The following is a 6,000-nucleotide window of genomic DNA, read 5'->3' as shown; positions in this document are numbered from 1 at the left end:
ATCCCACCAACAGGGAAAAAAAAGAGAAAAACAAATAAACCCTCATTGCTGCTGAATATCTTAAAAGTCGCTAACTGAGCAGCAAGTGCCAATAAAGTGGGGGGAAGGAATTCCACTGTAACACTAAAATACTATAATAATAGTGAAGTAAGTCCTCGGTGTGAGGTTGCAAGCTTGAGGCAGCCAAAAGTTCAAAAAGAACTACATCCACCACCCTTAACCTTCCTGGGCCAACTTAGCCCCACCGTATTACAGGTATATACTATGTGTGAATAAATGTAGTGAAAAAAACTTATACAGCTCTCCTTCCGGATTCACGGTTTCCCTACTTGCGGTTTCACTTATTCGTGAATTTTTTTTCTGCGTTTTTGCAGGCTGCCCGAACCTCCTTGAACCTTAACTGGTGGTCTAGTGGTGGCGCGGGGCAGGAGCGATCTTCCTATGCTCCTGCCCCGTGCAAAGCCTTCATCAATGGCTGCCATGAGTTCCCGTTGTAGTCTCGAGACATTTTGATGACGGCTTTGCACGGGGCAGGAGCATAGGAAGATCATTCCTGCCCCGTGTCACCGCTAGACCACCAGGGGGCAGCAGCCAAAGAGTCAACCTGAAGACCTCCACGTAGCTAGCAAGGAGCAAGGAGCTTCGTGTAGCTAGCACATAGCAAGGAGCAGCGCACAGCTCGAAGCAAAGCAGCAGTACTGCCAGCAGGAAGGGGAAACGGGCAATGTAATTGCCAGTGGCCAGACAGCCTACCACAGGGAGAGCAGAGGTAAGGTCTGGGGGAGGGCCGGGACGCAGGAGAGAGACGGATGTGGGTCAGAGCTGGCCCAAAAAATTATTCGTGATTTTTCCCTATTCGCGGGCCGGCTCTGCACCTAACCCCCGCGAATACGGAGGGAGAAGTGTATAGTGCAAATCACTCATTATAATTCACAAAATAACAGTGAAAATCCTGCCCACCTCCAGCCGAGAAAAATAAAGTAAACAAGCTCCTCCTCCTGCCGAGTACTCAGCTAATCTAAAGCGGTGTAGTCAAGTTTTTGTTTCTTAGGCAGCTTATTGTCAGTCCTCCTTAGGTTTGGTTCCTGGGGAAGGGGCTTTTGTCCCTGAAACCAAGCCTGGTCAAACCCTGGAGACTGGAGGAGAGTTTTACAACAAACTTTTCTCTCCCGGCGTATTATCTGACTCATTAAGCTACGATACTGCTGTTTTTGACTTTTTCAGCTTGTTTATTCTTCTGTGCTGAACGTGTGGGGCAGGGTTTTCACTCTTATTTTGTGAATTATACTAAAGGCTCCTTTTATAAAGGCGTGCTAGCGATTTTAGCGCGCTAGCTGCTACCGCCTCATTTTAAGCAGCGCGTGCTTAAAAGGAGGTGATAGTGGCTAGCGCGCGCTAAAATCGCTTTGTAAAAAGAGCCCTAAGAGTATTAGGGCTAGATTCACAAACCTGCCCGATCGTGACTGATCCGTGTCTGATCCGAGCAAGTCCGATGGATTCTTCAATCAACAATATTCAAATGAGGGCGATCGGAGGAATGCCCCCATGTGCCGACACGGATCGCTAGTGTGTGATCCAGATGCATGCACATACCATCTGCTTTCCCTGTAGATGGTCTGCACATGCGTTTGTGTTCATTTTCTGCATTGTTGTTTTTTTTTGGGTGGGCCCCGACTTGATCCCTGGCAGCAGTCCTGCAGGCTTCTTTGTGAGCCCGTGATTTTAACCTACTTAAACCTGCGGGTTAAAACCACGGGCTCGCTGGGCGGGGAAGGGCGGGGAGAGCAGGGTGGCAATTCGGGGCAGAGCATCAGTGCGGCAGGCAGGAGAGATTCGGGGCAGCAGAGAGCAGGACAGCAATGGAGCTGGAAAGTCAGAAAGGACGTTTGCAACTGGTCCCCAGCAGTCGCTTCTTGGGTTGATCGGCTAGCCCAGTCGGATCGCGAAATTTGTTTTGTGAATTGCGTCCCTGCCTACTTTGCATGCCGTTCCCCTCATTTGCATGCACAGATCAGAATCGGATTGGTAGAGAGGTATGTGAATCGAGCCGGAGTAAAATCGGGTCGCAAAGGGGCTGCAAACCAATCGGTACACAATCGGTTTGCTTAGTGAATCTAGCCCTAAGTTTTTTTCACTACATTTATTCACACATAGTATGTTCCTGTGATGGCAAAAAGCCCAGGAAGGTTAAGAGCGGTGGCTGTGGTTCTTTTTGAACTTTTGGCTGCCTCAAGCTTGCAACCTCACACTGAGGACTTACTTCATCATTATTATATTATTATTATAGTATTTCATTTTACAGTGGAATTCCTTCCCCCACACTTTATCCCACCAACAGGAGCTAGTGTGGGCAGTTGGCCTGATCATTCTTACCTGTTCTATAGTCCCACTTCCTTTTGGTGGCTAACTTGTTTGCATACATTTTATGTTCCTTGTGAGGTCAAAAAGTTTTGTTGCGTTTTAAACACGAGAGACCAAAACAGAGCAAAATATAAGCAAGCGAAGAATTCTGCAAGTTGTTCCACAAAGTAAAAGCAAAGCGTGTCAAAAAAAATGGTTTACGAGCATAATTCGTTGCAGAAGCATGCATGTAAACCAAATTACTCGTATATCAAAGCGAGTTTCCCCATAGGAAGTAAGGGAAACTCGCTTGATTGGTTCCACCTTCCTCCCCCCCAACACACCGGTAGCCACCGGCGCTGCTCCACCCCACCCCATCACATCCCCAAAAGAACCCCCAACCCCTGAGGCCACTGGTGCCCTTCCACATCCTCACCCCCGCAAACCAGCATTGTCCCCCCCCCGAACCAGCATTACCCCCCCCCCTCACGAACGCCCGCCCAAACTGAAGCCTTACCCCCATCTGACACCGGCATGCAGCACCAACCCACAGGAGGTGCCGGTGCCCAAAGATCGTGCTGCTTGCCGGACTGGGCCTTGAGCATCTGCACATGCTCAGGGCCTTCTGGCTCCCGCTTCTCTCTCCGAGATTCTCGGTTTCATAAATTAAAACCAGCGGGCTTGGCACCTCAGCCTCTTTCTTCTCCCCTTGAAACATTTGGTTCTGAGCTGCAAAGGAAAAGAAAGTGTCTTGAACTTGCAGGAGTGGAACAGGACCAGGAACAAAACTTACAGGGATGGGACAGGGATGTTGAGATCCCGTGGGAACGGGACAAATTTGTCCCTATGTCATTCTCTACCGGAAGCTTTCCTTCTTCCGTGTTCTTCCCATGCGGCCACAGGAAGTTGAGACAGAGGGAAGGACCCTGGGGCTGGCCAGAGAGTGCCTGTTGTAATTGCAGTTAGCAGTGCTGGTAAACACCGCAAGTTGGTGGAGCCCTTGGGGGGAGAGACAGAGAGAAGCAGGAGTCCAGCGTTATACCTAGAGGAGGGTAGGGGAATAGAGAGAGGTATGAACTGGTGAAGCAAGTGTGCTAATTCTGGAGTGGCTAAGTGGGAGCAAGGCAGTTTTTTGGGATGGCACTTCCCCCCCCCCTTCCCCCCAGGGCCTACGGTGATGCTTCACATGCTATTTAACTTAATGTTTCTCTTAAATGGGAAAACATAATAATTAAGAATACCTGAGAGCACCTATTAGTTGTGGCAAATCTGTTCTGATTGTAATTCTGCTTTTAAACGCTTGATTGCCTTTAATCTTTTATAACTGACGTCCTCTGTGTAGGGAGAGGAGGATGTCCGTGTGGTGTAAGTCATAGGCAGCACTGTATATAAAGATAACCACGGTAGGGCAGTTATAAAGCAATCAAATAACACCTAAACTTGCATCTTGTTTCTTTGTTTTAGATTTTGATGGTTCAATCTCCTCATTATCCTGGTTCCTGCTGATTTCGGTTTGCATTCTCCTGATCTTGGCACTGCTCTTGTTCTGTAACAGTTCCACCCAGTATTCCCACTTGGCTGCCTGCCTCCGTCAGATAAGGCAGGCCGTTTGCAGCGGCTGGACTTGGTTTATGCCACGGTAGCGAACGCTGATGCATTTTCACGTTTCAGGACCGTACATTGCTGCCAGATAAGGGATTTCAGTCGTTCTATATAATGCAAACGTATCAGAAGGAAAGAGTCGCTGTGTGGAGGGAGACAGGATGTCATCTGGAAATCAGCAAGCAGGAAAATCTGGTGCAAAGGTACATTTGTCGTAGATGCAGCTTATCCTGCGAGCTTCCTTCCAGAACTTGGCGCAATGAATAATAATAATTAATAATAATAATTTATTTTTTTGTATACCACTATACCAAAAGTTCAAAGCGGTTCACAACAAAGTAAAAAACACATACAATCAATATATAGAGAGAACATATTAAAACAGTCAAAAAAACTGGAATGCATCAGTTGAAAAATTAAAAGGCAAGGAGAAGTTAAACAGTAACACAACTAAGATGTAAACCTGTCAAACAGGCGTGTCTTTAGTGATTTTCTAAAATCAGAATAAGAAGTAGCCTCTAATATAGGTTTTCCAAGCCATGTATTCAATTTAGCGGCCTGGAATGATAAAATTCTGTCAAAAAAACTTCTTATATTGACATAATTTTAGAGAAGGGTAATTAAATAGATTTATTCTAGGTGTACTCTAGTTCAAAGAAAACTGAGAAGCAAGATAATCTGGTAGCATCCCAAAATCTGCTTTGTGACAAATACAGGAAAACTTGAACAAAACTCTGGTCTCTACTGGCAACCAGTGAAGTTTTTGATAAAAAGGGGTAATGTTCTCCCATTTTTTTTAGTCCAAACATGAGGCGTTCTGAATCAATCTCAGTTTTTTGAGTATTTTTTTTGGTAAGCCCCTAAATATATAACATTACAGTAATCTAGAATATTCAAAATGGACGTCTGCACCAGCAAACGAAACGAAGGTTCGTCGAAAAACTTCTTGATGGTGCGGAGCTTCCATAAAACCGAATATTAAGAAGGGCGCAAGCATGACAATGGAAACATGAGAGTCATACCTAATATGTCCAGGTTTAAGAATGAGGCTCATTCTTGTCATGGTACATGCAAAACAACGATAACTAATGATACTAACCCAGCAATCTTTTCAAACCAGATTAAAGAGCGTGTTCAAACTGTGACACTTAAAAGAGCCCAGATTCTTCTTCATGGCTTGTGCACGTTCCAACTCCTGATTTTTGCCAACTTTTTTTCCCGTTTTCTTCTCTTTAATTTTGAGTCAAAATGTTTAGCAGTCCCGGATTAAAACACATTTGAGATTGGACGTGTAAAATACCTTTTGATGGCAAGTGTTAATGTATTTACAGTACCTTGCTGCAGAAAAATAACCACCTTCTTTTTACTAGAAATGATACAATCGCTCATGTGAATCACCCTTCCAGAAGCTTTCACCTAGCTCGAATGTCTGGGAACAAGCACTAAAGTTCATTGAGACAGTAAATAGTATTTGTCTAATATCATAGATAGCAGGGACTGAGTGCCAGGTTAATTACCAAGCCTCTCCTTTAATCTTGGGAGTTTTATTCGGTCCATAAACCTCATGAGTTTTGCTTGCACAGCTAGGGCATCAGGGAAACTCCTTCAATTTCCTTACAGCTTGTATTCGGTTAGGAAAGCATGTATCTATTTCCGTGGGTACTCAACTGCAAATTATAGCTTTGCATAACGCTACAATCAAGTGTTTACAATGAACTCAAAAATGCAGTTCAACTGCAGCGATAGTCACCAGTCCCACTAGGAGCAGGACTCGGTCAGTTCGTTCCATGCTATATATTTTGTTATACCATAGCAATAATTGTCTAACATATTTTTATATATTGATGGTATCTGTAATTTTTCCTTAGTGCCTGTGAAAAATAAGTCATTCTACGTAAGTTGGATCCTACCTTTCTGAAGACTGGCTTTTCAATGAACAGATACTGTACATCACGGATTCCAAATCAATGCACTTGCAGTTCTATGGGGTTTTACTACCATTTCCAAATGAACAGCTCTGATAACAGTGTCCAAAAGAATAGAAAAAGATTTTGCTCA

Source organism: Geotrypetes seraphini, chromosome 7 (genome assembly GCF_902459505.1).
Source record: "Geotrypetes seraphini chromosome 7, aGeoSer1.1, whole genome shotgun sequence".
NCBI classification, from domain to species: Eukaryota; Metazoa; Chordata; class Amphibia; order Gymnophiona; family Dermophiidae; genus Geotrypetes; species Geotrypetes seraphini.
Note: the sequence above shows the minus strand (reverse complement) of the source record.